The 10848-nt window shown below is 38.7% G+C and overlaps 1 long non-coding RNA gene across 1 annotated transcript in view; it reads right to left on the bottom strand.

Annotated features, from left to right (window-relative positions):
• The window catches only part of LOC107835163 (uncharacterized), a 15749-nt gene that overhangs the window by 2911 nt on the left and 1990 nt on the right, over positions 1-10848 (bottom strand). Inside the window, exon 2 of the long non-coding RNA XR_001660990.1 lies at positions 4094-4102. This is a non-coding gene — a long non-coding RNA (uncharacterized LOC107835163). The remainder of the gene's footprint in view (positions 1-4093; positions 4103-10848) is intronic.

Genomic DNA, 10848 nt, shown 5'->3' with positions numbered 1-10848 from the left:
ATGGCGTTTTTGTAGTCCTAAGCAGCAGCTCTGCTTTTGTCTGTGTTCTGTTGCTATAGTGACCAACCCCGAGCAAGCAGAGCTATTAATAAAGTGGGTATATTGTGCTTTTTGAAAATAAAATAACTTTTACAAAAGTATTAAGCGATAAATTAGTTGTCTAAACCTGAATTATGAGCTCGGTTTATTAACATATAGCTTAATTACCAGCGTGTTCGGACTTATCCGCACCCCTGTAGCCGTTGTCGTCTCGCCCGCTCTGTCAGTTGACCGGGTCATCGTGTGCGGCTCGTTAAGGCTCGTTAAGCCGAGAGAGAACGACCGTCTCCCCGCACATTGCTTTCAAACTCCCGCTGGTTTTTGGCAACGAGTTAAAAGCAAAAATAAGAAAATATCTAATGTTAATGTTTGCTAATTTTATTATTATTTTTACTATTTATTAAAATAAATACATTTATTTAAAGTGGTGCTGAAAGTTATTCGGTACTAACTTAGTGTTTAAATTAAGTTTTACTTCTAAATTAAATTATATGTCATTTTATTTTATTAAGTGCTATATTCATTTTTTGGAACATAAAAATTACTCTGAACATTTGAAATTGCTGGCTAATTACAAGTTATTTGCAGTGGAGACAGCTATAAGATTGAATTCAGTCATTCTTAAAATGGAGCTAATAGCGAAAATTGAACCTGGAAGACTCTAGTCACACCTGCCTCATCAATCAGTGCCTCCCTCTCTGCAACCTGGAACTATCAGCACCGGTCCAAGCCTCGCTCCAGCCAATCATCATTTGGGCTCCAGTTCAAAAGGACCTCCACCCGCGGCCTCCTCTGCTCACCAGCTGCGATCAACCCACTGCCGCCCCATCTCCACCTCCCGGCTCCCAGGCCTCATCCTCCTCCAACCGCCGCCACCAGCACAGGCCCTGGGGGGGGGAAGGGTCTACATTCCTATGCTGCATCAGGAATGTTCATCGAGCGTATCGAAGTCCAGCTCGAAGTCCCCGGCCGGGGCCTGAACGCCAAAGGACTTTTTATTTTCATGCTCATTTTGTCATTAAACTCTTTTAATCGCTTTCTTTCTCCGTTTGAGTCTCTCCAGATTGAAGTTTGATTTGTGGTTTTGTCTATTCTGATAGATTTTGTAATTTTACCTCCAGAATCTTCAGGAGAATTCAGCGAAACCCAAACTCCTTGTTCTCAACAAAGACCTTCTCTGTGGCCGAGAACATGAGTCTGCTCCCTCAAGGTATTGAAGCTCAGAAGAAATGTTCTCTAAAATGTTTTCAGGCTTTTTAGTTACTGTAACATTTCAACACTAGCTTATGTTTGATACAGAAGATGATGTAGCCCTGGAGCTGCTGCCAGTACTGCTCCCTGCTCCACCTTACTCATTTGGGAGAAGAGTTTCAGACCCATCAACCTGGAAGTTCAGAAGGCTTCATTGATATCCCGCCTGTAAGTCAACCTTCATCTCTGAATCATGCTCAAATTGTTTAAATAAGTGCATCACATTCAGTAGTGAGGTTTGTGTTAAACTAGAATCAGTCAGAAATTAGTTTTTGAGAATGTAGCTCTTTACCGTTAAATTCGCTAAAGGTCTGTTTTTGTGTCTTCTCTCTCTTGTTCTCAACGAAGATCTTTTGTATGGCCAAGAAGAGAAAGGAGCGGCCATCTTCTCAACAACATGAATTTTCTCCCTTAAGGTATTGAAGCTCAAGAGATGTTTTCTACAGGTGACAGGCGCTTAAATTCTGTCCTGTCAGGCGACGGGACCTGGATAATACTCGTGTTAAACGGACGGCGGAGTCCGGCGAAGACAGGCGCTTAAATTCCGTAACAAAAGTATGTTTTTATCTTTTTTAATTTTTTTTTTTTCAAAGTTTCTTTCTCTTTCTTACTGTTTATTCAATGTCACATGCTGTTTCTATTTTTTCTTTAATTATGTAAAGCACCTTGAAATGCCTTGCTGCTGAAATGTGCTATATCCTCCTGAGAACCGAAGAAAAAAGTGTCTTCCAATTTCTGTTTTTTTTTGTGATTTCCTACCTATTTAGGCCAAAATGAACACCTTAGCATTTTATTTTTTTTATATTTTTTTTTTTTATTAAAATTTTACAGCATGTCCATTGTAGTGGATGTCAGGACTATTTCAGTCTAAATTATGACAGAATTCAAAAAAATGGAAAAATGTACAGATTATTGTTTAATGAATCACATTAACCCAACAAGAGGTAGAATTTGAAAAATACATTTAATAATCAGAAGTTATCCATTTCTGGTTGCAGTCTGTTGCTTGTTACTTGAAATAAAAACCAAAAATGAATGCAAACTTGTCGTGAAAACTGGTATGTAAGGTTGAGATCTCTCCGAGTACATGCAGAAAAACCTGAGAGATAGCAGTAATCTTGTGTATTGATTTAAGGATGATTTAAAATATGAGATATAAAAATATGTAACAAGTTGAAATGATTACAATATATCCTCTGTAACTTCAATCTGTGCCTGAATTATACTAACTGTAATGTGTAACAGGAATGTTTATTATGTACTGAAGATTGATAGTGGAAATAACAACTGGATTGTAGAATTTTGATTAATGAGTGAATGTAATTAATAATAAGTAAAAATGTTAGGAGTGGATTGTAGTTATGAGAAGACTGTAGATTTGAGACCATAAAGGGAGAAACAGACTGTGTCACAACCAAACCACTAGGCTGGACGGAGATGCTAAAACGACTCCATAAAAGGAAATAAGTTATGAGAGGTGGCCTTGGCCAAGAGAGAGAGAGGAAAGTACCGGAGAGTTACAGTGAGTCAGTGAAGGAGAGGAGGGGCTGAGGAAAAGCCCCAGACTTTTTGCAAACCACACCCAATGACTCATGAGTCTCTCCAATACACAACCATGGATAAGAAAAGTATAAAAACCAGCGGGCAAGGATAGAAGCTGTTCTTTGTCCGCGGCGCTGAAGAGGAAACAACGAGAGGACGCAGACTGAAGACCAGCGGAGGACCACACCCTGGGACCGAGGGAAAGTTGAGACTTCACGCCGCAAAGAGAGGACAAGATCCGTCAGCCCTCAACCCTGGTCCCTGATTCGGCTGTCCCCTCTGCCTGCACCCAGCGATCCATATTCTACTGCAGCCGACTTGGAGAAAAGACAAAGGTCACTGAGTGATGAAGATTCTGTACGTTTAATAGAACAACGGACAGTTCCGCTTTGCTTCTTTTCTGAAAGAGGACTTTGCTTCGACAGAACAGAGACTCTGGCCAAGGACGTGTGAAGATTTCGGCTGCCAAGATCAATTGCCATCGGGTGTGTGTTGTCCTGCATCCCCAAAGCCTCGACTAGCGATATTAGTGACACAGGTTAGGGAAAGATAGGAAGATAGGATTTGAAGTGTACCTGTATGACATTTACCCCTGCTAAAGCTTGCTTAATAAATTAAATATTAAAAACATCCATAGAACTGGTGGACATTGAAATTAATTTAGTTATTCTGTCATTGTGGTTTCTCCTTATTTTAAGTAAAATCAGCATACATGATTCTAGATATGTGGAGGCTTCATACTTTCCTTTGGTGAGTGCTAAAATAATGACCCTGGGACTTATATCCAAGTCACTAAATTTAATCTAGCCGGTAACAAGTGCCAGTTATTTTTAGGAGGAAAGCTACCGTTAACAGGAGTGGTTGTTGATGCTATGCAGCAGTGAGTGCTACTCTGCTGACTGTATCTCAACTGAAAAGGGTAATAACTTCTGGAATCGAAGGTAGTTAGAGCTAGACGAGTTTTCTCCACAACCAGTTTAAACAGATTATCTCCTGTAAACCTACTTCAGGGTAAGACCCGGGTTTAGGGGATTTTCCGGACCTGTTAGACAGAGAACTGGTCAGTAGTCAGTCGGTGGTGGGGTTAGGGCGTGGCGGACTATTGCAGAATAACGAACAAACTGCAGGGGTGTCGCTAAACACTATGGGGTAAATGCCACGGACTTCCGTTTTAGCACTTCCGCATTTTTTAGCCACATAGAATGGTTCCGGTGCGCAGGCAGCAGCATAGACATAATATATGGATAGACGCCTCATGGACCGCTCTCGCCTGTTGGAGCTGACGAGATTTAGGGCGGCCATCTTGGAGCGGTATACCACTCCACTCAGCCTTATATATTTGGCAGGCACAATAAAGGATCAGCGCATTTAATAGATCATAACACGCTGAATAGTAATCACATTGTCACATAATTAAATTTTAGGCATACAGCTATTAAAACTGCATGTATAGGAACGTATAGTTTAGCATATTTAAATAATTTTGGTGGAATACAATNTATATATATATAATTTTTTTAATTAAAATTTTACAGCATGTCCATTGTAGTGGACATCAGGACTATTTCAGTCTAAATTATGACAGAATTAAAAAAAAATGGACAAATGTACAGATTATTGTTTAATGAATCACATTAACCCAACAAGAGGTCAAATTTGAAAAATACATTTAATAATCAGAAGTTATCTATTTCTGGTTGCAGTCTGTTGCTTGTTACTTGAAATAAAAACCAAAAATGGCTGCAAACTGCAGGGGTGTCGCTAAACACTATTGCCCAAGAAATAAAGACTTTATTTATTTTTACTTAATTGTTTATTTTTTATTGATTTTGAACATGATAGAAATATAAAATACATGAACAAGGAATATCAGCACACATGGCCTATCTTGGCTTTTCCTGGGTCAAAATCTTCTGGACTAAAAAATCAAAAGTGCAGGAAAATGATGAGGAATAAGTTCTGCAAACTTCTCAAAGGGTCTTCCAGCAACTGGAACCATTATGATGAACCAAAGAATACCAAAGCCACACCAATTACCAGAAGATGGGCCACTGTGAACAGAAGGGAGCATCTTAGCTGACTGTGGTTTGACGATAAACCTGTGGTGATGGCCTCCACCATTTATGAGAAAAATCTAAACAATATTTGCAGTTGATGGTCAAACAAAGAAAAAAACTTGTGTCCATGATCTTTATGACCAAATGTTGAGCTTTCATCGAATGTCGACCAGAACCAAGAAATGGACATTCCCATCACAGATGCATGGCCCTAGACAAACATATAAATTAGGTGCTTGGAACGCTCCTCGGACCGATTGGTCCAAACGGTTCAAATCGGTCCAAACGATTTGAATCGTTTTTATGACTTTCCACATAGACTGTGAATGTAAAGCAGATGCACCTGATGCTCAAAACACTTTTGGTAGAAATGCACCAAAAGTGCACGTGTCAAATTTGAGGTGTCAAGTGCGTTTTTGACATGTGTAATGCATATGGGGAGAACGCACCATGAGTCTGTCTCTTCATCAGATTGTCCTGGATGTGATAAAGTTCCCTACCAGAGGCTGATACTTATAATGGACTACAAAATGTCCATTATATTGGACATAAGTCTATGGGCCGGGTCTCAGGAGGTTACAAATAAAATTTGATTGATTCTAAACTATTTTTAACATGTAACATTTTAACACTAGCTTATGTTTGATACAGAAGATGATGTAGCCCTGGAGCTGCTGCCAGTACTGCTCCCTGCTCCACTTTACTCATTTGGGAGAAGGAAGTTCAGATGGTTTCATTGATATCCAGCCTGTAAGTCAACCTTCATCTCTGAATCATGCTCAAATTGTTTGCTGTTTATATAAGTGCATCACTAATGGCCTCTCTCCATCAGATTGGGACAAACCTGGTGGTGCATCTACAAAATGCGACAACATGGAACTTGTATGTCCTCATGCAGGGAGACAGAGAAAATGCTAAAGTCTCGTTAAAAATGCTCCTTGTTTAATGGCTGAAACTTTTAATTGTAGTTTGCAGAAAATCGTAGCTAACGCTTTCTCGTAAAAAGTCTGTTTTAAAGCAGAGTGTGGTGTTTCTCTTGCGTTTACTTCTCATGATGAATCTCCTTCTTGTACACGTCGTCTTCTGAACGCTTTAAAAACTGCCAACGATTTCTGAGCCTGTTGGGAAACTTGTACAGAGGTCGTCCTCCGTCGTTGTCATGAAGCTCCTGTCTTTACGGCAGCTGTAATCGCAAAATAATCTTTTCGTTTGTCATGGAAAACTTCACCATCTGGATCAGTTTTTCTATAGGGAACACAGTAAAAACTGGTCCCAGAGTTTCTCCTCATCTTCCGACAGTGAGCCACCCCGTCCAGGGTGGTTCTTCTTTTATGAACCAATAAAAACCTATCCCAAAGTCAGTCTGTCTTCCTCCGACAGTCTTCTTTTGTGAGAGGCCCAAAAACTTGTCCCAAAGTTTCTCCTCATCTTCCTCAGAAGAAGAGGCTGAGCCACCCCGTCCGGGGTAGTTTAGTCTTTCCTGATCCTCAGAGTGATCTGCCTTGTCTGCAGTCGTTTTGTCTTTGGGAACAGTACTTCTGGCTGGGGCTCCACAGCTGGTCCTGTGGGTTAAACCTGCTGCCCGGTCCAAGGAACGTTCAGAGACACCAGAGGATCCGCCATTTATCAATGTCTCTTGAGAAAAAGCCAGACATGAAACCTCCCCAGCCGGGTCAGTTTGATCAGTTCGAACATCTGCAGTCCTGTTTTGTGAAGTCTCTGTAGACTGAGGATCTGCCGCCTGTTCAACACAAACTTTCCCAGCCAGGTCAGCTTGTGGTTTGGGAACCAATGGAAGTCCGTCCCAGAACAAATCTCTCTCGTCGTCGTCCTGAGCGGTCCTTTCGTCTGATTCGTCTCCTGGGAAGAAGTGGTCAAATACCTTCCTCATTCCTGTCGTCACCAGATATCCGATTCCTAAACCGAGTGGGAGAACAAAAGGGAATGGCATCTTGGAAACACAACAATCCTCACTAGACACACAATCTGAATCTCAGAGCATTTGGATTCTGGCTGATGTGTTGAGATTCCATCATTCAAAGCCTCAGATCAGATCAGTTCTGCCCGACTCAAACTGCAATAATGACTAAATATTGAATAAGTAATTTTTTTTTCCATTTATTTAACATGAAGAGATGGTCCAAATACGTATGATTTGACAACAAAAATATCCATCTATAATAAATATTAGCAAGGGGAATCAATTAAGGTAACAGATTTTGGTAAAACTTTAAATTATCTGCTGCACTGTTAATTCCCCAGAACCAAACAAGAAGAAGCAGCATTCAGTTTCTATGCATCACAAATTTGGAACAAACTTCCAGAAAACTGTAAAACAGCTGAAACACAGAGTGCCTTTAAATCTCAACTTAAAACCCACCTGTTTAGAGTTGCTTATGGCTAAATTAGGATTAGAGTGCAGGTTTTGATGTCTTCGATGTGGTAAATGTTTTTATCTTTACTTTTTATCTATTTATTAATTTCTTTTAAATGGTGTTTTCACTAAAACTCTGAGGTGTGAGAATCCTTGTTAAATGGCGTTTTAGTTAAAACACCATTTTTTAACTAAATGGCGTTAGTTAAAAAAACTAATGCACCAAAAAGAGGTTTGGGTCTGGGAGGAATGTGACATGTTACAGTTTTATAACTGAATAAACTTTAATAAAACACTGAATTCATGAAGTTTGTTGCTGATTAAAACGTTGATGTAACTTAAACTAATTGTCTCTTCTGAGGAAAAACAGAAACGATGCGATAAGATCAGATAATGTGTGAAACTGAAGGGAAGATGATTTTCACATTCAGACTCATCGTGGTTTCCTCTTTGGCTTCCCTGTAAAGTTTTCATTCTCTTTGTGTATTTTATTATAAATTTTATAGGCATCGAGTTGTCATAACTGAAATTATCACGACAAAATAATTTTAACTGGTTTTTCATCTCATTGTAACAATTTTTATCTCATAATGTTAAAGTTTCTGGTTAAAGTGAGATATAAAACTCATGTTATTAAAACCAGGAACAATGTTTCTGGCTTAATTATTTAAAACTCATCTTGTTATACCGAGAAACTCACTTTTACACATTTTGCATCTCATTTAAACTATTTTTACATCTCATTAGAACGTGAATGTTTAGCGTTTTAACAGAATCTGAAACTTATCTTGTTATTTTGAGAAACTTCCTTGATTAAATGAGTGTTACAACGCGGAAACCGAGGTGCAGAGTCCAATCTTTTTCTCTGTTTAAGCGGAAGAAGGAAATATATCCGAGTCTGAAGGAATGTGGGACAATTTAAAAACAAAAAGCTCGCTAAGCAGAGCAGAAGTGTTTTTATCTGCATGAATCAGGAAATACCAAAAGAAAAACACCTAAAGTTTCGAACATTCACAGTCAAAACAAAAATTAAAGGTTAAAAATACTTGAGACTGCCTCTAAAAACGCTCTGATCATTTCTTGCAGTGAACTCCTGCTTGTTTTTATTCATTTCATATTTAGTCAAATTTAAATTACATAAAACATCACACTGATTATATATTTTATAAAATGAATTTATATTGCTTATGATTAGTTTAAATAACCCCAGATTAAACTCCTTATTTATGTTCCTTTTTAGCGCTTTTCATTTTGTTAGCTGACTTCCGGTTTATGAATTTAATGCTTTTATTTTGATGAGAGAACTTCCACTGTTTATGTTGTGCAGCGGCAGCTTGGCAACAGAAGGAACGGAAGACAAGTGGCGACAGTTATAAAATGCATCTTGTTTGCGGCCCCCTTGATAGAAGCATAAGCTCTTACGGTGAAACTCAGGGTTTACTCCCAAATAAACCTGTTAATCAGTGAAGCCAAAATCCTTGATTTGAGGGAGGGTCTGCTACAGAAAGAGCATAGACCTCCAGGAGTAATAGCCAGATCAGAGTTTCGCTCTCAGGATAAAGAGCGAGCGAAGTAACTGCAAGGCAACGGCACGGTAACGTTTTGATAACGGGGAATAAAAAGCAAAGTCAAAGGGAACAAGAAACGGACAAAACCGTTAATGAAACGTTACTGAGACGAACGGAACGGCTTCATGTACCCATTGAAAAGATGCTGTTTTTTCAAACGGAAATGAAAGAAATGGAAGGCTTGATGAATCAGAGATACAGAGAGTGTGTCAAGGCAGGAATTAAAGAACGTTAAATGCAGAGAGTAAGGCTCCGTTCACACAACAACTCCGATTTCGGGGGAAAACGGAAGAGTTTTGTTGCGTTTGTACTGTACATTTACACAAAACCACCGAATGTTTTTTCTGACAACAGCACAGATTGAAAACGGGTTCCAGAGTGTGATGTTTCTGAAACGTACCGGTGTTCGTTGTCGTGTAAACAGAGAAAATGGATCTTTTCTGTCAGCCCGCTCAGTCTTCTTTAATGAAGCGTTCACAAACCTGTCCCAAAGTCGGTCCTCAGAGGAAGAGGTTGAGCCACCCCGTCCGGGATGGTTCTTCCTTTGTGAACCGTTCAAAACCAGCTTGGTAGTTTTCGAGAGGAGTGGCAGGAGAAAGCATTAGCTAGGATTTTCTGCAGTGTGGTGTTTCACTTCATGTGTTTGATTTTCATGATGAATCTCCTTCTTGTACACATCGTCTTCTGAACGCTTTAAAAACTGCCAACGATTTCTGAGACTGTTGAGAAACTTGTACAGAGGTCGTCCTCCGTCGTTGTCATGAGGCTCCCGTCTTTACGGCAGCTGTAATCGCAAAGTAATCTTTTCGATTGTCATGGAAAACTTGACCATCTGGATCAGTTTTTCTGTAGGGAACACAGTAAAAACTGGTCCCAAAGTTTCTCCTCATCTTCCTCTGGAGAAGAGGTTGAACCACGCCATCCTGTGTGGCTCTTCTTTTGTGAACAGTTCAAAACCTGGGACCAAAGAACATTTCTGATAAACTTTACATTTAGAACATCTCATAGTCTACTTTCAATTCTAGACAGAAGATTTGGAAAACTTGTGACACCCTGGAATATTTTAGTTTTGGAGAATAGTAACAAATGCAAAATTGCTTTCAAATTTTTAAATTATATCAACAGGGGGTGGAGAAGAAAGATACTCTAATTCCTAGTCGATTTATAGATATGGTTAATTATGAATTTATTCATTTGACATTGGTATATTGTGAGGTTATTTAATGAGCTCTTATACTGTACCTTCCTGCATGACTGAAATACAGTCATATAGAAGATCTTACTAAATTATAATTGGTAATTTAAAACTGAATAGCTTCAATCAATATCTATGCCATGTTTATTTAAATATTCATGAATTTCCTGCATCACCTCTAATTTTAATTGTATAAAGTTACAGTTGGATGTAATTGTTATCATTGAGAAATCTTTGGTTAAAAGTACTATAAACTTCTACGGAGCCCCTGAGGGGACATGGGAAAAATTCAGATAAAATGTGAACAACTTTTAAAATTCTAAAAAGAAAACCAGACATAAATACAACACTCAGCAGTTTTGAAAAGTATCAGGATAATGGTAACACTTTCATTAATGGTATAAAGAATATTTGATCAGTTTTCTTTTTTACCTAAATTATTAAGGAAATTTAACTAGTTGTCTTAAAACGTGGCAATTTCACAAAGATGTTTTTGTGTAGAATTGGACACTATTAAATTAATTATTTTATATATGCATTTGAATAACCAATTAATGAAAAGTGTATGTAGCTGGAAACACTAAATTTTGTTTACATTTAATAATTTCTTAGTTTAATTTTTGAGAGGAGTTGATTCCACAATCGGTTGATTCTGAAACATCTGAGGGTGAATCATCTTAACGCATTTCTATTTTATCTTTCCTTGGAGCTCAGAGACTGAGGCAGTGGACCTTATCTGAGCCGCTCCAGTGACCCTGAGCCTGGCTGGAACAAAAAAAGGAAACAAGAAAAGAAGCAACTCTTCATCTACATCACAAGCTA

Source organism: Poecilia formosa, unplaced genomic scaffold, assembly GCF_000485575.1.
Source record: "Poecilia formosa unplaced genomic scaffold, Poecilia_formosa-5.1.2 Scaffold1116, whole genome shotgun sequence".
Classification (NCBI taxonomy): domain Eukaryota; kingdom Metazoa; phylum Chordata; class Actinopteri; order Cyprinodontiformes; family Poeciliidae; genus Poecilia; species Poecilia formosa.
Note: the sequence above shows the minus strand (reverse complement) of the source record. Positions and strands in the feature narration are given on the sequence as shown.